Here is a 24148-nt window from a genome sequence, read left to right as displayed (position 1 = left end):
CCACAAGTATAGGGGATCACAACAGTATTCGAGGATAGAGTATTCAACCCAAATTTATTGATTCGACACAAGGGGAGCCAAAGAATATTTTCAAGTATTAATAGTTGAGTTGTCAATTCAACCGCACCTGAAAGACTTAATATCAGTAGGAAAGTATTTATTAGCAAAGTAATATGGAAGTAACGGTAATGGTGGCAAAAGTAACATTAATGGTTTTGTAGTGATTGTAACAGTGGCAACGGAAAAGTAACTAAGCAAAGATCAATATGTGAAAAGCTCGTAGGCAATGGATCAGTGATGGATAATTATGTGGGATGTGATTCCTCATGCAACAGTTATAACATAGGGTGACACAGAACTAGCTCCAGTTCATCAATGTAATCTAGGCATCTATTCCGAAAATAGGCATATGTGCTTATGGAAAAGAACTTGCATGACATATTTTATCCTACCCTCCCGTGGTAGTGGGGTCCTATTGGAAACTAAGGGATATTAAGGCCTCCTTTTAATAGAGTACCGGACCAAAGCATTAACACTTAGTGAATACATGAACTTCTCAAACTACGTTCATCACCGATAAGTATCCCGATTATTATCACTTCGGGGTTAACGGATCATAACACATAATAGGTGACTATAGACTTGCAAGATAGGATCAAGAACTCACATATATTCATGAAAACATAATAGGTTCAGATCTGAAATCATGGCACTCGGGCCCTAGTGACAAGCATTAAGCATAGCAAATTCATAGCAACATCAATCTCAGAACATAATGGATACTAGGGATCAAACCCTAACAAAACTAACTCGATTACATGATAAATCTCATCCAACCCATCACCGTCCAGCAAGCCTACGATGGAATTACTCAGCACGGCGGTGAACATCATGAAATTGGTGATGGAGGAAGGTTGATTATGACGATGGCGATGGATTCCCCTCTCCGGAGCCCCGAACGGACTCCCGATCAGCCCTCCCGAGAGAGATTAGGGCTTGGCAGTGGCTCCGTATCGTAAAACGTGATGAATCCTTCTCTCTGATTTTTTTCTCCCCGAACGTGAATATATAGAGTTAGAGTTGAGGCCGGTGGAGCATCAGGGGGGCCATGAGGCAGGGGGCGCCCCCCCACCCTCATGGACAGGGTGTGGCTCCCCTGACGTAGATTCTTTTGCCAGTATTTTTTATAAATTCCAAAAATATTCTCCGTGAAGTTTCAGGTCATTCCGAGAACTTTTATTTCTGCACAAAAATAACACCATGGCAATTCTGCTGAAAACAACATCAGTCCGGGTTAGTTCCATTCAAATCATGCAAGTTAGAGTCCAAAACAAGGTCAAAAGTGTTTGGAAAAATAGATACGATGGAGACGTATCAACTCCCCCAATCTTAAGCCTTTGCTTGTCCTCAAGCAATTCAGTTGACAAACTGAAAGTGATGAAGAAAAACTTTTACAAACTCTGTTTGATCTTGTTGTTGTAAATATGTAAAGCCAACATTCAAGTTTTCAGCAAAGATTATGAACTAACCATATTCACAATAACATTTAGGTCTCATGTTTACTCATATCAATAGCATAATCAACTAGCGAGCAATAATAATAAATCTCGGATGACAACACTTTCTCAAAAAAATCATAATATCATATAACAAGATGGTATCTCGCTAGCCCTTTATGAGACCGCAAAACATAAATGCAGAGCACCTCTGAAGATCAAGGACTGACTAAACATTGTAATTCATGGTAAAAGAGATCCATTCACAGTCATACTCAGTATAAACTAATAGTAATGCATGCAAATGACAGCGGTGCTCTCCAACTGGTGCTTTTTAATAAGAGGATGGTGACTCAACATAAAAGTAAATCGATAGGCCCTTCTCAGAGGGAAGCAGGAATTTGTAGAGGTGCCAAAGCTCGATTTTAAAATAAAAATAAATAATATTTTGAGTGGTATACTTTCATTGTCAACATAACAACCGAGAGATCTCGATATCTTCCATGCTACACACATTATAGGTGGTTCCCAAACAGAATGGTAAAGTTTATACTCCCCCTACCACCAACAAACATCAATCCATGGCTTGTCCGAAACAACGGGTGCCTCCAACTAACAACAATCCTGGTGGAGTTTTGTTTGCAATTATTTTAATTTAAGCATGGGACTGGGCATCCCGGTTACCAGCTGAAGGAAATATGCCCTAGAGGCAATAATAAAGTTGTTATTTATATTTACTTATATCATGATAAATGTTTATTATTCATGCTAGAATTGTATTAACCGGAAACTTAGTACATGTGTGAATACATAGACAAACATAATGTCAATAGTATGCCTCTACTTGACTAGCTCGTTGAATCAATGATGGTTATGTTTCCTAACCATAGACATGAGTTGTCATTTGATTAACGAGATCACATCATTAGAGAATGATGTGATTGACTTGACCCAACCGTTAGCTTAGCACAATGATCATTTAGTTTGTTGCTATTGCTTTCTCCATAACTTATACATGTTCCTATGACTATGAGATCATGCAACTCCCGAATGCCGGAGGAACACTTTGTGTGCTACCAAACTTCACAAAGTAACTGGGTGATTATAGAGGTGCTATACAGGTGTCTCCAATGGTGTTTGTTGAGTTGGCATAGATTGAGATTAGGATTTGTCACTCCGATTGTCGGAGAGGTATCTCAGGGCCCTCTTGGTAACGCACATCACTATAAGCTTTGCAAGCAATGTGACTAATGAGTTAGTCACGAGATGTTGCATTACAGAACGAGTAAAGAGACTTGCCGGTAACGAGATTGAACTAGGTATTGAGATACCGACGATCGAAACTCGGGGAAGTAACATACCGATAACAAAGGAAACAACGTATGTTGTTATGCGGTTTGACCGTTAAAGATCTTCGTAGAATATATAGGAGCCAATATGAGCATCCAGGTTCCGCTATTGGTTATTGACCGGAGATGTGTCTCGGTCATGTCTACATAGTTCTCAAACCCGTAGGGTCCGCACGCTTAACGTTCTGTGACGATTTGTATTATGAGTATGTGATTTGATGACCTAAGTTTGTTCGGAGTCCCGGATGAGATCGGGGACATGATGAGGAGTCTTGAAATGGTCGAGACATAAAGATCTATATATTGGAAGGCTATATTCAGATATCGGAAAGGTTCCGAGTGATTCGGGTATTTTTCGGAGTGCCGGAGAGTAACGAGAATTCGTGTTGGGCTGAATGGGCCATACGGGAAAGGAGAGAAAGGCCTCAAGGGTGGACGCGCCCCTTCCCCATGGACTGGTCCGAATTGGACTAGGGAAAGGGGCGCCCCCTTCCTTCCTTCTCCTTCTCCCTTCCCTTTTTCCTATTCCATGTAGGAAGTGGAATCCTACTAGGACTAGGGAGTCCTAGTAGGACTCCACACTTTGGGCGCGCCCTATGAGGGCCGGCCTCCTCCTCCCTCTATCCTTTATATACGTGGCCAGGGGGCACCCCATAGACACACAAGTTGATCGTTGATCTCTTAGCCGTGTGCGGTGCCCCCCTCCACCATAATCCACCTCGGTCATATCGTAGCGGTGCTTAGGCGAAGCCCTGTTCCGGTAGCATCATCATCACCGTCATCATGCCGTCGTGCTGATGAAGCTCTCCCTCGACACTCTGCTGGATCGTGAGTTCGTGGGACGTCACCGAGCCGAACGTGTGCAGATCGCGGAGGTGCCGTACTTTCGGTACTAGGATCGGTCGATCGTGAAGACGTACGACTACATCAACCGCGTTGTCATAACGCTTTCGCTTACGGTCTACAAGGGTACATAGACAACACTCTCCCCTATCGTTGCTATGCATCACCATGATATTGCGTGTGCGTAGGATTTTTTTGAAATTACTGCGTTCCCCAACAGTGGCATCCGAGCCAGGTTTATGCGTAGATGTTATATGCATGAGTTGGACATAAAGGAGTTGTGGGCGTGGGTATATACATATTGCTTGTCGTCAGTAGTTGATTCTTGATTCGGCGGTATTGTTGGATGAAGCAGCCCAGACCGACATTACGCGTACGCTTAAGCGAGACTGGTTCTACCGACGTGCTTCGCACATAGGTGGCTGGTGGGTGTCAGTTTCTCCAACTTTAGTTGAATCGGATTCAATGAACAGGGTTCTTTATGAAGATCAAAAAGCAATCACTATACCGTGTTGTGGTTTTGATGCGTAGGTAAGACTAGTTCTTGCTCAGCCCGTAGCAGCCACATAAAACTTGCAACAACAAAGTAGAGGACGTCTAACTTGTTTTTGCAGGGCTTATTGTGATGTGATATGGTCTAGACGTGATGAGATATAAGTTGTTGTATGAGATGATCATGTTTTTGTTGAAGTTATTGGCAACTGGCAGAAGCCTTATGGTTGTCTCTTTATTGCATAAGATGCAAGCGCCAAATAATTGCTTTACTTTATCGCTATGCGATAGCAATAGTTGCAAGAGCAATATTTGGCGAGACGACCATGTGATGACACGTTGATAGAGATCATGGTGTCATGCCAGTGACGATAGAGATGATGACGGTACTTTGGAGATGGAGATCAAAGGCGCAAGATGATCATGGCCATATCATGTCACATATTCTGATTGCATGTGATATTTATCCTTTATGCATCTTATTTTTCTTAGTTTGGCGGTAGCATTATAAGATAATCTCTCACTAAATTTCGAGGTATAAGTGTTCTCCCTGAGTATGCACCGTTGCGATAGTTCGTCGTGCCGAGACACCACGTGATGATCGGGTGTGATAAGCTCTACGTTCACATACAACGGGTGCAAGCTAGTTTTGCACACGTGGAAACTCAGATTAAACTTGACGAGCCTAGCATATGCAGATATGGCCTCAGAACACTGGAGACCAAAAGGTCGAGCGTGAATCATATAGTAGATATGATCAACATAGTGATGTTCACCATTGAAAACTACTCCATCTCATGTGATGATCAGACATGGTTTAGTTGATTTGGATCACGTGATCATTTAGATGACTAGAGGGATGTCTATCTAAGTGGGAGTTCTTAAGTAATATGATTAATTGAACTTTAATTTATCATGAACTTAGTCCTGATAGTATTTGCATATCTATGTTGTAGACCAATAGCTTGCGATGTAGCTCCCCGTTTAATTTTTGATATGTTCCTAGAGAAAAATAAGTTGAAAGATGATAGTAGCAATGATGCAGACTGGGTCCGTGATCTGAGGATTATCCTCATTGCTGCACAGAAGAATTATGTCCTTGATGCACTGCTAGGTGACAGACCTATTGCAGGAGCAGATGCACACGTTATGAACGTTTGACAAAGCTCGGTATGATGACTACTTAATAGTTTAGTGCACCATGTTTATGGCTTAGAACCGGGACTTCAAAAACGTTTTGAACGCCACGGAACATATAAGATGTTCTAAGAGTTGAAATTGGTATTTCATACTCATGCCCGTGTCAAGAGGTATGAGACCTCTGACAGTACTTTGCCTACAAGGTGGAGGAGAATAGCTCAACCAGTGAGCATGTGCTCAGATTGTCTGGGTACTACAATTGCTTGAATCAAGTGAGAGTTAATCTTCCAGATAAGATAGTAATTGATAAAGTTCTCTAGTCACTATCACCAAGTTACTAGAACTTAGTGATGAACTATAATATGCAAGGGATGACGAAAGTAATCCCCAAGCTCTTCGCAATGCTGAAATCGGTGAAGGTAGAAATCAAGAAATAGCATCAAGTGTTGATGGTTAACAAGACCACTAGTTTCAAGAAAAGGGCAAAGGGAAAGAAAGAGGAACTTAAAAGAAGAAAGGCAAGCAAGTTGCCACTCCCATGAAGAAGCTCAAAGCTAGACCCAAGCCTGGAACTGAGTGCTTCTACTGCAAAGGAAATGGTCACTGGAAGTGGAACTGCCCTAGATACTTGGCGGATAAGAAGGATGGCAAAGTGAACAGAAGTATATATTTGATATACATGTTATTGATGTGTACTTTACTAGTGTTTATAACAACACCTCAGTATTTGATACTGGTTCATTTACTAAGAGTAGTAACTCGAAACGGGAGTTGCAAAAAAGGAGACTAGTTAAGGGCGAGGTGATGATGTGAGTTGGAAGTGATTCCAAGGTTGATAAGATCACCATCGCACACTCCCTTTACCTTCGGGATTAGTGTTGAACCTAAAATAAATGTTATTTAGTGTTTGTGTAAAGCATAATATGATTGGATCATGTTTATTGCAAAAAGGTTATTCATTTAAGTCAAGGATAATTGTTATTCTGTTTACATGAATAAAACCTTCTGAGGTCATACACCCAAGGTGAATGGTTTATTGAATCTTGATCGTAGTAATACACATATTCATAATATTGAAGCCAAAAGATGCAAAGTTAATAATGATAGTGCAACTTATATGTAGCACTGCCGTTTAGGTCATATTGGTGTAAAGCGCATGAAGAAACTCCATGCTGATGGGCTTTTGGAATCTCTTGATTATGAATCATTTGATGCTTGCGAACCATGGCTCGTGGGCAAGATGACTGAAACTCCATTCTCCGGAACAATGGAGCAAGCAGCTGACTTATTGGAAATAATACATACTGATGTATGCAATCCGATGAGTGTTGAGGCTCGTGGCGGGTATCATTATTTTCTGATCTTCACAGATGATTTGAGCAGATATGGGTATATCTACTTGATGAAACATAAGTCTGAAACATTTGAAAAGTTCAAAGAATTTTAGAGTGAAGTGGAAAACCATCATAACAAGAAAATAAAGTTCCTGTGATCTGATCGTGGAGGAGAATATTTGAGTTACGAGTTTGGTCTTCATTCGAAACAATGCAGAATAGTTTCAAACCTCACGCCACCTGGAACACCACAGCGTAATGGTGTGTCCGAACGTCATAACCATACTTTATTAGATATGGTGCAATCTATGATGCCTCTTACCGATTTATCACTGTCGTTTTGGGGTTATGCATTAGAGACAGCTGCATTCACGTTAAATAGGGCACCATCTAAATATGTTGAGACGACACCATATGATCCGTCTTTTAGCAAGAAACATAAGCTGTCATTTCTTAAAGTTTGGGGCTATGATGCTTATTGCTACCTCTTGAGCACTGCATTGGTTTTCCCCGAAGAGGAAGGGATGATGCAACAAAGTAGCGTAATTATTTCCCTCAGTTTTTGAGAACCAAGGTATCAATCCAGTAGGAGGCTACGCGCGAGTCCCTCGCACCTTCACAAAACAAATAAATCCTCGCAACCAACATGATAAGGGGTTGTCAATCCCTACACGGCTACTTACGAGAGTGAGATCTGATAGATATGATAAGATAATATTTTTGGTAATTTTGTGATAAAGATGCAAAGTAAAGTAAAAGCAAAGTAAAAAGCAAAGGAAATAACTAAGTAGTAGGAGATTAATATGATGAAGATAGACCCGGGGGCCATAAGTTTCACTAGTGGCTTCTCTCGAGAGCATAAGTATTCTACGGTGGGTGAACAAATTACTATTGAGCAATTGACAGAATTGAGCATAGTTATGAGAATATCTAGGCATGATCATGTATATAGGCATCACGTCCGAGACAAGTAGACCGACTCCTGCCTGCATCTACTACTATTACTCCACTCATCGACCGCTATCCATCATGCATCTGGAGTATTAAGTTAATGAAAACAGAGTAACGCCTTAAGCAAGATGACATGATGTAGAGGGATAAACTCATGCAATATGATGAAAACCCCATCTTGTTATCCTCGATGGCAACAATACAATACGTGCCTTGTTGCCCCTACTGTCACTGGGAAAGGACACCGCAAGATTGAACCCAAAGCTAAGCACTTATCCCATTGCAAGAAAGATCAATCTAGTAGGGCAAACCAAACTGATAATTCGAAGAGACTTGCAAAGATAACCAATCATACATAAAAGAATTCATAGAAGATTCAAATATTGTTCATAGATAGACTTGATCATAAACCCACAATTCATCGGTCTCAACAAACACACCGCGAAAAGAAGATTACATCGAATAGTTCTCCACAAGAGAGGGGGAGAACATTGTATTGAGATCCAAAAAGAGAGAAGAAGCCATCTAGCTACTAACTATGGACCCGTAGGTCTGAGGTGAACTACTCACACTTCATCGGAGGGGCTATGGTGTTGATGTAGAAGCCCTCCGTGATCGATGCCTCCTCAGGCGGAGCTCCGGAACAGGCACCAAGATGGGATCTCGTGGATACAGAAAGTTGGAGCGGTGGAATTAGGGTTTTGGCTCCGTATCTGATCGTTTGGGGGTACGTAGGTATATATAGGAGGAAGGAGTACGTCGGTGGAGCAACAGGGGGCCCACGAGGGTGGAGGGCGCGCCGGGGGGGGGGGGGGTAGGCGCCCCCTACCTCGTGGCCTCCTCTTTTGTGTCTTGACGTAGGGTCCAAGTCTCCTGGGTCTTGTTCGTTGAGAAAATCACGTTCCCAAAGGTTTCATTCCGTTTGGACTCCGTTTGATATTCCTTTTCTTCGAAACCCTAAAACAGGCAAAAAACAGCAATTCTGGGCTGGGCCTCCGGTTAATAGGTTAGTCCCAAAAATAATATAAAAGTGGATAATAAAGCCCAATAATGTCCAAAACAGTAGATAATCACTACAAGAAATATGTCAACTAGTGACCTTCTGTCAGTGACCCTGGAAGAATTGGTCATAGATCTATGACCATTTCAGACCAATTGGTCAAAAGCTGTTCGGGGGGCTCCAAACCCTAAACTATAATGACCATTTTGGTCAGAAAGGTCGTAAATTCCTTACACGAAATGGTCATAAAGCAGATAGCACTGGTCTGCTGCCTTATTTCTAGCTGATCATGACCAATATAGATGGTCATAATCTTGTAAATTGTGGTGGGTTGCTATGACTAGGCGCCACCTCATCAGTTTTGCCTATGTGTCATGTCCATGTGGCAGTTTTTGCCCTAGGTTGTGAAGCAACCCATATTTTTGTCATTCCCAAAATTCCCAAAAAAATGTCATAAATTCTTTGGGTCATATCTTCATCAAATATATAAAAATCCTTCCTTGCCTAGTTCAAAACTAATTCAACAATATTCATTTTCCTATTCTGTTCACAATAACACTTTATGAAGGAAGTGCTATTAATATATTCTTGGTTGCCCTCGGAATTTTTGGGCACTCTTTCCTATCCAAATCATTACCGCATGACAAAATTCAGCTCCACTTGCCTAGCAAATCTTCCTCGGCAAATTTCCAAAGTTTTTGTCCACCTAGAAGCATTGTGAAGGAAGTACCTTTTTTATATATCGAAATGACATGAAATTTATATAGTTCCTTCATATGCCCAAATTATCACCCTCCTCCAAATTGCAGCTCAGTCAAATCATCTATGTGAGCCCAGGTTCAATTTATATTTTATGCCCAAATTGGCACGTTGCAAAGCAAGTGTTATATAGACCCCTCCTATTACCCTCAAACTTTTCGGGCACTCTTCCATACCCAAATCATTGACACATGATAATATCCAGCTCAATTTTCCTAGTAAATCTTTCTCAGGAAATTTTCAAAGTTTCTACCTCGAGAGAAGCTTTGTGAAGTAAGTACTAGCTAGGCTTACCCAAATGATCTGAAAATTTACCAGCGGATGGCCATACCTATGTAACTTACCTACACCAATTTTTAGCTCATTTCATTCATCCAATCTCTCTCACTAGTTTTCCCAAGTTTCTGTCCATAGAAGAGCATTGTGAAGGAAGTACTACTTTGGCATGTCCAAATGGTATCAATTTTCTACAATGCTTTCCTATGCCCAAATAACCATCCTCCACCAAATTTCAGCTCAATCCATTCATTAGTTTAAGCCCAGCTTCAACATTCATATTTTTGTCCAGCGTGGTACTTTGCAAAGCAAGTACCACCTAGGATCCTCCTTTTGAGCTAAAAATTTGTGAAGACATTCTCCTTAGTAGATGATCATCCTCAGCCAAAACTCACTCCCATTGGCCATGTGCATTTCCCGTACCGCTAATCAAACACTTGGCTGCTTATTCATGTTTGAGCATCGACCGGTCTCCTCGTGAGAATCTTATGTTGTGATTTTCTTCCTAGCATCTACCTGGGGAGTGCCCAACCCACTATACATGCCTAGGCCGCCCAAAAAACATGGCAATGCCACGGTCACGCGGTGACCACGCGGCGGACATGCTAGTTTACGCGCTCTAGAGTTGGAGCCCTCGGCTACCGTCCAAACCTCGACGTATCGCCACCAAACCATGTATTTATGATTAAATAGATACTTATGTACCTAGAAATGATTTTTGTAAAAAATAAAGAGCAAACTACAAGGCAGCTACAGTTCAAATTTGACCCACTTCCACCTGAATCGGCGGAAATTTGTCTTTTTCACGAGAGGTGGATCAAAACCTTTTACACCCAACCATTTGGTCAATTGTGCATTAAATATGTCCTAGTATTTTATAAAAATTATTCGGTCCAATTTTGCAACAATCATTTGGGAGGTCCTTCACAAAAAAACCTCCTTTTGGGCACTCGAAAAATGGAAAATGATTTTTTCGTCCAAAGAAAATGAAAAATTCCTTAGGAAATATTGTTTGTCATTCCAATATGCACCCTTGTGCACAATATGAGATCATTTGAACAAACTATGCCATGGATGTGGCCATAAGATTGATCATTTGGCTTGAAAGCCATCGATCTCCACACGTGATAGCTCGTTTTTGAGAACACTTTTCTAAAAAAATTGCCGTATTACAAATTTGTTATTTTTCCTAGGAACTTGGCCACATATAATGACACAATGCGAAGGTTTCCCAATTTTTTTTTGAATTATTTATGCCTGTTTCAAAATGCGGTCAAAACGGCGGGAATGACCGTTCCTAGCTAGTGGTTGAATCTTGGAATTTTTTTTGGTGTTTCTCTGATTAAATAGGTACTTATGTACCTAGAAATGATTTTTGTAAAAAATAAAGAGCAAACTACAAGGCAACTGCAGTTCAAATTTGACCCGCTTCCAGCTGAATCGGCTGAAATTTGTCTTTTTCATGAGAGGTGGATCAAAACTTTTTACACCCAACCATTTGGTCAATTGTGCATTAAATGTGGTCTAGTATTTTATAAAAATGATTTGGTCCAATTTTGCAACAATTATTTGGGAGGTCCTTCACAAAAAAACCTCCTTTTGGGCACTCGAAAAATGGAAAATGGTTTTTTCGTCCAAAGGAAATGAAAACTTCCTTAGGAAACATTGTTTGTCATTCCAATATGCACCCTTGTGCACAGTATGAGATCATTTGAACAAACTATGCCATGGATGTGACCATAAGATTGATCATTTGGCTTCAAAGCCATCGATCTCCACACGTGATAGCTCGTTTTTGAGAACACTTTTTTTAAAAAAATTGCCGTATTACAAGTTTGTTATTTTTCCTGGGAACTTGGCCACATATAATGACACAATGCGAAGGTTTCCCAATTTTTTGAATTTTTTGAATTTTTTATGCCCGTTTCAAAATGCGGTCAAAACGGCGGGAATGACCGTTCCTAGCTAGTGGTTGAATCTTGGATTTTTTTGGTGTTTCTCTGATTAAATAGGTACTTATGTACCTAGAAATGATTTTTGGAAAAAATAAATAGCGAACTACGAGGTAGCTACAGTTCAAATTTGACCCGCTTCCTACTAAATCGGCGGGAATTTGTCTTTTTCACTAGAGGTGGATCAAAACTTTTGACACCCAAACATTTGGTCAATTGTGCATTAAATATGGCCTAGTATTTTATAAAATTGATTAGGTCCAATTTTGCAACAAATATATGGTAGGTCCTTCACAAAAAAACTCATTTTGAACACTCGGAAAATGGGAAATGGTATTTTTGTGCAAAGAAAATGAAAACTTCCTTAGGCAACTTTGTTTGGAATTCCTATATTCACCCTTGTGCACAATATGAGATCATTTGAACAAACTATGCCATGAATGTGGCCATAAGATTGATCATTTGGCTTGAAAGCCATGAATTTTCACGCATGATAGCTCATTTCTGAGAACACTTTTTATAATAATTGCCGTATTACTAGTTTATTATTTTTCCTGGTAACTTGGTCACATATGATGACGCAATGCGAAGGTTTTCCAATTTTTTGATTTTTTTCTGAATTTTTTATGCCCGTTTCAAAATGCGGTCAAAACGGCGGGAATGACCGTTCCTAGCTAGTGGTCGAATCTTGGAATGTTTTTGGTATTTCTCTGATTAAATAGATACTTTTGTACCTAGAAATGAATTTTGGAAAAAATAAATAGCAAACTATGAGGTAGCCGCAGTTCAAATTTGACCCGCTTCCAGCTGAAACGGCGGAAATTTGTCTTTTTACCAGAGGTGGATCAAAACTTTTGACACCCAACCATTTGGACAATTGTGCATTAAATATGGCCTAGTATTTTAGAAAATTGATCTGGTCCAATTTTACAACAAATATTTGGTAGGTTCTTCACAAAAAAACCATTTTTACCACAGGAAAATGATTAAAAATATCTAGAAAGATAAAAAATGCATGCAAATCGGTGATCATCCATAAAAATGGGGTCTAACTTGAGTGAAAAATTTAGTTGTGCCGTTTTGCAAAATATTTTGATTGTTGCTTCACAAAATTCCCCTATTTTCAGTACTTAGAAACTATTTTAAATCACTTATCTTCCGAACGAATCAGGGCTCTTCCCACGGATCGACGACATGGCGTCCATCCATCCATCCATCCATCCATCTCTCCATCCCACATCCATCCATCCATCCATCTATCTACAGGAAAAAGAAACAAAAAAGGAAAAGAGACACCCCACGCACCCCAACCCTAGATCAAACCCCTCCCTCATCGCACCCCTCCTACCTCCTCCCAATCTCCTTGCTGCCGCCGCCACCTCCTCCTCCCCGTCCCCGTCCCCGGCCCCTCCCGATCCGCCTCCTCCCCGTCCTCTCCCACCCAGCGCCGACCTCGTCGTCCTCCTCACCGACGCCGACCTCGTCCCTCCCTCCCCTCCCCTAGCGCCGCGCCCTCCCCGCCAGCCCCATACACACGGATCTGGCGTCTCCGACCTCGATTTCACTTCCCATCCCCCTTCCCCACGCTCCTCTCGAGCTCCAGATCCCCGGCCGTGACGACCCCTTCCTCAGCTTCCTCCGGGAACCCTATCCCCTTAGATCTGCCCTGGTGCGGCCATTGCCGCGCGCTCACGCCTCACTGCAGGGGATCGACATCGCGCTGGCCAAGGTGGACGCCATCGAGGACCACGACCTGGCGCAGGCGCACGACGTGCAGGGCTACCCCACCCTCCTCTTCTTCACGACGGCGTGCCCAGGGACTACTCTGGCGAGAGGACCAAGTGAGGATCTCTGCAGAACCCCAATTCCCTCCCTGCTCCGGCTCCATGGCTGTTAAGAATGAATTTTTGCTTTCCTGCAGGGACGACGACGACGGCATCAGCGCCAAATCCGCACCCACCGGAGCGTCCTTCCTGATGCGATGGCCTTCTCTCTCTCGATGACGCCGACCAATTAAGGCCGGTTCTTCCTCGACCTCCATGATGTGCATCTCCTCTCCGGCCGGCCATGGTGGGTGAGCGTGAATCCCTCCCTTGTCTTTGTCTGTTTCGTCATCTGACTCCTCCTGGCTGCGTGCGTGCGTGTGATTTGTTTTCTGTCCGATCTGATCTGTAGAAGCTGCTCTGCTCAAGGTGGTGCACAAGGAAGCCGTCATGGCGGCTGCTGCAGCTGGACGTCCTCCTCCAACCCACCCCCTATCTGACGGATTTGGTGAGCTCTACCCAGCCCCCTGATTGATTTGATTTGATTTGCACATGAACGCTAGCGATTCTTCTTCTTCCGGACACAAATTGGTCATGTTATGCTGCTGCAGGAGGACGCCGGGCCATGGAGCAGCCCATCCTTGTGTCAACTTGATGTTTGCATATTTCCCTTCTCTTTTTCTGAATGATTGATTCATTGATGCAGAAAATTATCCATCTTCTCACCGTGTGTGTTGATTCACACTAGTCATGCAAACGGCGTAGGTTTTTAAGTCCCTGAATGAATGAGACTAGTCATTTCGTTAATTCTGCCATGCTCCTGAATGGAACCCTCTCCAGTACTGTGATTGAGTGCCCGACAGAGCTGCAGTGACAATCATTTTTTCTCTTTTCTCCACTACCACTACCAGTACCAGTAGCAAACACCTGCTCTCTTGACATTGTGTGTTGTGCTGGAATAAAATATCCCACTAATCGTTGCCATGTTTTGATAAACTCTCGGTGAATCACCTAACAAACACCTGCTTGAGAAAAACTAGACAAAACTACTAGTTCACTTAACCTTGATATAATTAAGTTGGTGGAAGAATTGAATTGAGAATTAATGTTTGGGTTTCAGTTTTAAGGAAGGTAATTTTTTTGAAACCATCCTCTAATCTGTGCTTGTTTTTACAGTTTGGTGCTATAGTTTAAACCATCATCTAATCTGTGCCTTATCTAGAAATTTTGGCATGAAATTAAATCTGGCTGCTTGTTTACATTCAAAGTCCATATATATCATGCTGAAATCAATGAACACCATATATAGAGAACTAGTACTAATTTATGTTCTGAACATGCATGGTTTGAAATGTCTAAATCAAAGTCATCTTGTTTTGTTTCTGGTTGATTTTGCTGTGCTGACTGCTCACAAAAAATATATATCTTTCAGACTCGATACATAAAGGACCGCAAGAGATTATATGGCAGGATACTGGACAGTAACAGTGTCAAGCCCTCCATTCAAGAAAAGTCCAAGGATCGGTCCGAGATGGAGTAGTTTGTCCTTCCTGTGCAATGTTCTTTCCAGCATCTCAGCTGTGTACTCTAATTATTGGAGTATTCTGTAGATTCTGTTGGAGTTGTGATGGCAGTATATCTTCTTTGTTGCTTCGCCATCGTTTGATATAGATGGCATTCTTTTAGTTGCTGTTGCTTATGTATAGATAATCTGATGAAGATGTACATATGATATATGATTGTACAGTGAAACAAATATTTCTTTGATAGCAAAATAAAAAAACTCATATATTTCTCTGTTGTCCAGTCCTATGAATTAGCGGGCTGAAAATATTGATGGGCTGAAAGAGGCTTTAGCCCAAACAATGCTGGACAAAGATGGAACAAAAGAAGTCTCAAAAATAGAAAATGGACCGCAAAAAGGCTGAGGCCCAGAAAATGGAAAAGGCTTAGAAAACAAAAAAGGCCATTGGGATAGGCCCATGTAGCTAGCGAAAATTAGTTGACAAAAAAACATAAATGGGCTGAATTAATGGGCTCGGCCCATATAAACATCGAATTGGACCGGGCTGATTCCTGTGCCACATCAGATTGCCAAGTCGGATGCCTACATGGCCTGGGGAGGCTGCTAGTGACCAAAACACACCAGTAGGCATATTTTGGTCATAAACGTCTACGACCTTCTCACAGAGAAGGTCGTTAATTTCAGTTTACGACCGCCAGCTTTTGACCTTCTATTTTTGGTCACAAAAAGGTCACAAATGAAAAACAATGACCTTTCAGTGACCAATAGTCAAGGTCACAAGTTGACATATTTCTTGTAGTGAATATAGCATGGAGCAATCAAAAATTATAGATACGTTGTAGACGTATCAAGCATCCCCAAGCTTAATTCCTGCTCGTCCTCGAGTAGGTAAATGATAAAAACAGAATTTTTGATGCGGAGTGCTACTTGGCATAATTTTAATGTAATTCTTCATAATTGTGGTATGAATATTCAGATCCGAAAGATTCAAGATAAAAGTTCATATTGACATAAAAAGAATAATACTTCAAGCATACTAATAAAGCAATCATGTCTTCTCAAAATAACATGGCCAAAGAAAGTTATCCCTACAAAATCATATAGTCTGGTTATGCTCTATCTTCACCACACAAAGTATTTAAATCATGCACAACCCCAATGACAAGCCAAGCAATTTTTTCATACTTTTGACATTCTCAAAACTTTTTCAATCTTCACGCAATACATGAGCGTGAGCCATGGATATAGCACTATAGGTGGAATAGAATGGTGGTTGTGGAGAAGACAAAAAGAGGGGCGATAGTCTCACATCAACTAGGCGTATCAACGGGCTATGGAGATGCCCATCAATAGATATCAATGTGAGTGAGTAGGGATTGCCATGCAACGGATGCGCTAGAGCTATAAGTATATGAAAGCTCAACAAAAGAAACTAAGTGGGTGTGCATCCAACTTGCTTGCTCACGAAGACCTAGGGAAATTTGAGGAAGCCCATCATTGGAATATACAAGCCAAGTTCTATAATGAAAAATTCCCACTAGTATATGAAAGTGACGAAATAAGAGACTCTCTACTATGCATATCATGGTGCTACTTTGAAGCACAAGTGTGGTAAAAGGATAGTAGCATTGCCCCTTCTCTCTTTTTCTCTCATTATTTTTATTTGGGCCTTTTCTCTTTTTTTATGGCCTCTTATCTTCCCTTTTTTTCCGGAGTCTCATCCTGACTTGTGGGGGAATCATAGTCTCCGTCATCCTTTCCTCACCAGGACAATGCTCTAATAATGATGATCATCACACTTTTATTTTCTTACAACTCAACAATTACAACTTGATACTTAGAACAAAATATGACTCTATATGAATGCCTCCGGCGGTGTACCGGGATATGCTATGACTCATGAGTGACATGTATGACAGAATTATGAACGGTGGCTTTGCCACAAATACGATGTCAACTACATGATCATGCTAAGCAATATGACAATGATGGTGGTGTGTCATAATAAACGGAACGGTGGAAAGTTGCATGGCAATATATCTCAGAATGGCTATGGAAATGCCATAATAGGTAGGTATGGTGGCTGTTTTAAGGAAGGTATATGGTGGGTGTATGATACCGGCGAAAGGTGCGCGGTATTAGAGAGGCTAGCAATGGTGGAAGGGTGAGAGTGCGTATAATCCATGGACTCAACATTAGTCATAAAGAACTCATATACTTATTGCAAAAATCTACAAGTTATCAAAGCAAAGTATTACGCGCATGCTCCTAGGGGGATATATTGGTAGGAAAAGACCATCGCTCGTCCCCGACCGCCACTCATAAGGAAGACAATCAATAAATAAATCATGCTCCGACTTCATCACATAACGGTTCACCATACGTGCATGCTACGGGAATCACAAACTTTAACACAAGTATTTCTCAAATTCACAACTACTCAACTAGCACAACTTTAATATCACCATATTCATGTCTCAAAACAATTATCAAGCATCAAACTTCTCATAGTATTCAACACACTCATAAGAGAATTTTATTATTAATCTTGTATACCTAGCATATACGGATTTTTAAAGAAAATTACCATGCTATTTAAGACTCTCAAAATAATCTAAGTGAAGCATTAGATATAAATAATTTCTATACAACAAATCCACCACCGTGCTCTAACAGATATAAGTGAAGTACTAGAGCAAAACTATATAACTCAAAAGATATAAGCGAAGCACATACAGTATTCTAACAAATTCCAAATCATGTATGGTTCTCTCAAAAGGTGTGTACAGCAAGGATGATTGTGCTAAACTAAAAATTAAAGACTCAAATCATACAAGACGCTCCAAGCAAAACACATATCATGTGGCGAATAAAAATATAGCTCCAAGTAAATTTACCGATAGAAGTAGACGAAAGAGGGGATGCCTTCCGGGGCATCCCCAAGCTTTTGCTTTTAGGTGTCCTTAAATTATCTTGGGGGTGCCATGGGCATACCTAAGCTTAGGCTCTTGCCACTCCTTGCTCCATAATCCATCAAATCTTTACCCAAAACTTGAAAACTTCACAACACAAAACTCAAAGTAGAAAATCTCGTGAGCTCCGTTAGCGAAAGAAAACAAAAGACCACTTCAAGATACTGTAATGAACTCATTATTTATTTATATTGGTGTTAAACCTACTGTATTCCAACTTCTCTATGGTTTATAAACTATTTTACTAGCCATAGATTCATCAAAATAAGCAAACAACACACGAAAAACAGAATCTGTCAAAAACAGAACAGTCTGAAGTAATCTGTAGCTAGCGCAAGATCTGGATTCCCAAAAATTCTAAAATAAATTGATTGACGGGAGGAATTTATCTATTAATCATCTTCAAAAATAATTAACTAAATATCACTTTCCAACTAGAAATGGCAGCAGTTCTCGTGAGCGCTAAAGTTTCTGTTTTTTACAGCAAGTGTAACAAGACTTTCCCCAAGTCTTCCCAACGGTTCTACTTGGCACAAACACTAATTAAACACAAAAAACACAACCAAAACATAGGCTAGATAAATTATTTATTACTAAATAGGGGAAAAAGCAAGGAATAAAAATAAAATTGGGTTGCCTCCCGACAAGCGCTATCGTTTAACGCCCCTAGCTAGGCATAACAAGCAAGGATAGATCTAGGTATTGCCATCTTTGGTAGGCAATCCATAAGTGGCTCTCATAATTGATTCATAAGGTAATTAAATTTTCTTTCTAGGAAAGTGTTCCATGCCTTTCCTTAATGGAAATTAGAATCTAATATTTCCTTCCTTCATATCAATAATTGCACCAATCGTTCTAAGGAAAGGTCTACCAAGAATAATAGGTCATGAAGGATTGCAATCTATTTCAAGAACAATAAAATCTACGGGAACATAATTCCTATTTGAAAAAATAAGAACATAATTAATTCTTCCCATAGGTTTCTTAATAGTGGAATCTGCAAGGTGCATGTTTAGAGAGCAATCATCAAAATCACGGAAACCTAACAAATCACACAAAGTCTTTGGAATCGTGGAAACACTAGCACCCAAATCACATAAAGCATAGCATTCATGATATTTAATTTTAATTTTAATAGTTGGTTCCCACTCATCATAAAGTTTTCTAGGGATGGAAACTTCCAGTTCAAGTTTTTCTTCATAAGATTGCATCAAGGCATCAATGATATGTTTAGTAAACGCTTTATTTTGACTATAAGCGTGAGGTGAATTTAGCAAGGATTGCAACAAGGAAATACAATCAATCAAATAGAAATTTTCATAGTTAAATTCCTTGAAATCCATAATAGTGGGTTTAGCAACATCTAGGGTTTTAATTTCTTCCATCCCACTTTTATCAATTTTAGCATCAAGATCAAAAAATTCTGTATTCTTGGAACGTCTTCTAGGTAAAGGTGATTCATATTCAGTCCCATCATTATCAAGATTCATATTGAAAAACAAATATTTAATAGGGGACACATCAATAACTTTTAGATCTTCATCTTTATTTTCATAGGAACTAGAAGAACACACTCTTATAAAGGCATCTTTCTTAGCACGCATCCTAGCGGTTCTTTCTTTGCACTCATCAATGGAAATTCTCATGACTTTGAGAGACTCATTGATATCATGCTTAGGTGGAATATATCTAAGTTTCAAAGAATCAACATCAAGAGAAATTTTATCAACGTTCCTAGCCAACTCATCAATCTTAAGCAATTTTTCTTCAATCAAAGCATTAAAATTCTTTTGCGAAGTAATAAATTCTTTAATATTAGATTCAAAATCAGAGGGCATCTTATTATAATTTCCATAAGAATTGTTGTAGGAATTACCATAATTATTAGAGGGATTACTAGGATAAGGCCTAGGATTGAAATTTCCTCTATACGCGTTGTTACCAAAATTGTTCCTACCAACAAAATTCACATCCATAGATTCATTATTATTCTCAATCAAAGTAGACAAGGGCATATCATTAGGATCAGAAGAAACACTCTTAATAGCAAATAATTTCATAAGTTCATCCATCTTTCCACTCAAAACATTAATTTCTTCTATCACATGCACCTTTTTATTAGTAGATCTTTTAGTATGCCATTGAGAATAATTAACCATAATATTATCTAGGAGTTTAGTAGATTCTCCTAAAGTGATTTCCATAAAAGTGCCTCCTGTGGCCGAATCTAAAAGACTTATAGAAGCAAAATTCAATCCGGCATAAAAAATTTGTATAATCATCCACAAATTTAAACCATGAGTAGGGCAATTACGTATCATTAGTTTCATTCTCTCCCAAGCTTGTGCAACATGTTCATGATCAAGTTGCTTAAAATTCATAATATCGTTTCTAAGGGAGATGATCTTAGCGGGAGGAAAATACTTAGAGATAAAAGCATCTTTGCACTTATTCCATGAATCAATACTATTTTTAGGCAAAGAATAGAACCAAGCTTTAGCACGATCTTTAAGCGAAAAAGGAAATAGCTTCAATTTAACAATATCATTATACACATCTTTCTTCTTTTGCATATCACACAAATCAACGAAGCTATTTAGATGGGTAGCGGCATCTTCACTAGGAAGGCCGGAAAACAGATCTTTCATGACAAGATTCAGCAAAGCAATATTAATTTCACAAGATTCAGCATCGGTAAGAGGAGCAATCAGAGTGCTAATAGAATCATTGTTGTTGGTATTGGTGAAGTCACACAATTTAGTGTTATCTTGATCCATCGTGACAAACAAGCAAACTAACACACAAGCAAATAAAAAGCAAGCGGGCAAAAAGAGGCAAATAGAGAAAGAAAGGGAGGATAGAGAGAGAGAGAGGGCAAATAAAACGCAAGGGTGATGTGGGGGAGAGGAAAATGAGAGGCAAATAATGTAAAGCGGGAGATAAGGGTATGTGATGGGTACTTGGTATATTGACTTTTGCGTAGACCTCCCCGGCAATGGCGCTAGAAATCCTTCTTGCTACCTTTTGAGCACTACGTTGGTTTTCCCCGAAGAGGAAGGGATGATGCAGCAAAGTAGCGTAAGTATTTCCCTCAGTTTTGAGAACCAAGGTATCAATCCAATAGGAGGCTATGCGCGAGTCCATCGCACCTGCACAAAACAAATAAATCCTCGCGATAAGGGGTTGTCAATCCCTACACGACCACTTACGAGAGTGAGATCTGATAGATATGATAAGATAATATTTTTGGTAATTTTGTGATAAAGATGCAAAGTAAAGTAAAAGCAAAGTAAAAAGCAAAGGCAATAACTAAGTAGTAGGAGATTAATATGATGAAGATAGACCCGGGGGCCATAGGTTTCACTAGTGGCTTCTCTCGAGAGCATAAGTATTCTACGGTGGGTGAACAAATTACTATTGAGAAATTGACAAAATTGAGCATAGTTATGAGAATATCTAGTCATGATCATGTATATAGGCATCACGTCCGAGACAAGTAGACCGACTCCTGCCTGCATCTACTACTATTACTCCACTCATCGACCGCTATCCAGCATGCATCTAGAGTATTAAGTTAATGAAAACAGACTAACACCTTAAGCAAGATGACATGATGTACAGGGATAAACTCGTGCAATATGATGAAAACCCCATCTTGTTATCCTCGATGGCAATAATACAATACGTGCCTTGCTGCCCCTACTGTCACTGGGAAAGGACACCACAAGATTGAGCCCAAACCTAAGCATTTCTCCCATTGCAAGAAAGATCAATCTAGTAGGCCAAACCAAACTGATAATTCAAAGAGACTTGCAAAGATAACCAATCATACATAAAAGAATTCAGAGAAGATTCAAATATTGTTCATAGATAGACTTGATCATAAACCCACAATTCATCGGTCTCAACAAACACACCGCAAAAGAAGATTACATCTAATAGTTCTCCACAAGAGAGGGGGAGAACATTGTATTGAGATCCAAAAAGAGAGAAGAAGCCATCTAGCTACTAACTATGGACCCATAGGTCTGAGGTGAACTACTCACACTTCATCGGAGGGGCTATGGTGTTGATGTAGAAGCCCTCCGTGATCGATGCCTCCTCCGACGGAGCTCCAGAACAGGCCCAAGGATGGGATCTCGTGGATGCAGAAAGTTGCGGCGGTGGAATTAGGGTTTTGGCTACATATATGATCGTTTGGGGGTACGTAGGTATATATAGGAGGAAGGAGTACATCGATGGAGCAACAGGGGGCCCACGAGGGTAGAGGGCGCGCCGGGGGGGGGGGGGGGGTAGGCGCGCCCCCTACCTCGTGCCTCCTCTTTTGTGTCTTGACGTAGGGTCCAAGTCTCCTAGGTATTGTTCGTTGAGAAAATCACATTCCCGAAGGTTTCATTCCGTTTGGACTCCGTTTGATATTCCTTTTCTTCGAAACCCTAAAACAGGCAAAAAACAACAATTCTGGGCTGGGCCTCCGGTTAATAGGTTAGTCCCAAAAATAATATAAAAGTGGATAATAAAGCCCAATAATGTCCAAAACAGTAGATAATATAGCATGGAGCAATAAAAAATTATAGATATGTTGGAGATGTATCATTTATGTGAAAAAGTTTCAACCTGATAAGCTCGACCCCAAATCGGAGAAATGCATCTTCATAGGATACCCATAGGAAACTGTTGGGTACACCTTCTATCACAGATCCGAAGGCAATATATTCGTTGCTAAGAATGGATCCTTGCTAGAGAAGAAGTTTCTCTGGAAAGAAGTGATTGGGAGGAATGTAAAACTTGATGAGGTAATTGTACCTTCTCCCGAATTGGAAAGTAGTTCATCACAGAAATCAGTTCTAGTGGTTCCTACACCAATTAGTGAGGAAGTTAATGATGATGATCATGAAACTTCAGATCAAGTTACTACCGAACCTCGTAGGTCAACCATAATACATTCCGCACCAGAGTGGTATGGTAATCCTGTTCTGGAGGTCATGTTACTTGACCATGACGAACCTATGAACTATGAGGAAGCGATGATGAGCCCAGATTCCGCGAAATGGCTTGAAGCCATGAAATATGAGATGAGATCCATGTATTAGAACAAAGTATGGACTTTGATTGACTTGCCGGTTGATCGGTGAGGCATTAAGAATAAATGGATTTTCAAGAGGAAGACGGACACTGATAGCAGTGTTACTATCTACAAAGCTCGAATTGTCACAAAAGGTTTTCGACAAGTTCAAGATGTTAACTACGATGAGATTTTCTCACTCGTAGCGATGCTTAATTCTGTCCTAATCATGTTAGCAATTGCCACATTTTATGAAATCTGGCAAATGGATATCAAAACTGCATTCCTTAATGGATCTCTGAAAGAAGAATTGTATATGATGCAACAAGAAGGTTTTGTCAATCCTAAAGGTGCTAACAAAGTGTGCAAGCTCCAGCGATCCATCTATGGACTGGTGCAAGCATCTCGGAGTTGGAATATATACTTTGATAAAATGATCAAACCATGTGGTTTTATACAGACTTGCAGTGAAGTCTGTATTTACAAGAAAGTGAGTGGGAGCACTACAACATTTCTGATAAGTATATGTGAATGACATATTGTTGATCAGAAATAATATAGAATTTTCTGGAAAGCATAAAGGAGTGTTTGAAAAGATTTTTTCAAAGAAAGACCTCGATGAAGTTACTTACATATTGAGCATCAAGATCTATAGAGATAGATCAAGACGCTTGATATATTTTCAATGAGTACATACCTTGACAAGATTTTGAAGTAGTTCAAAATGGAAAAGTCAAAGAAGGAGTTCTTGCCTGTGTTGCAAGGTGTGAAGTTGAGTAAAGACTCAAAACCTGACCACGGCAGAAAATAGAAAGAGAATGAAAAGTTATTCCCTATGCCTTAGCCATAGGTTCTATAAAGTATGCTATGCTATGTACCAGACCTATTGTGTACCTCACCATGAGTTTGGCAAGAGGGTACAGTAGTGATCCAGGAGTGGATCACTGGACAGCTGTCAAAAATATCCTTAGTGGAATAAGGACATGTTTCTCGGTTATGGAGGTGACAAAGAGTTCGTCGTAAAGGGTTACGTCGATGCAAGCTTTGACACCGATCTGGATGACTCTAAGTCTCGATCTAGATACATATCAAAAGTGGGAGCAATTAGCTAGAGTAGCTCCGTGCAAAGCATTGTAGACATAGAAAATTTGCAAAATACATGCGGCTCTGAATGTGGCAGACCCATTGACTAAATTTCTCTCACAAGCAAACCATGATTACTCTTTGGGTG

The sequence above is a fragment of the Triticum urartu genome, chromosome 2A (genome assembly GCF_056163025.1).
Source record: "Triticum urartu cultivar PI428250 chromosome 2A, HENAU_Tu73, whole genome shotgun sequence".
Taxonomy (NCBI): Eukaryota; Viridiplantae; Streptophyta; class Magnoliopsida; order Poales; family Poaceae; genus Triticum; species Triticum urartu.
Note: the sequence above shows the minus strand (reverse complement) of the source record.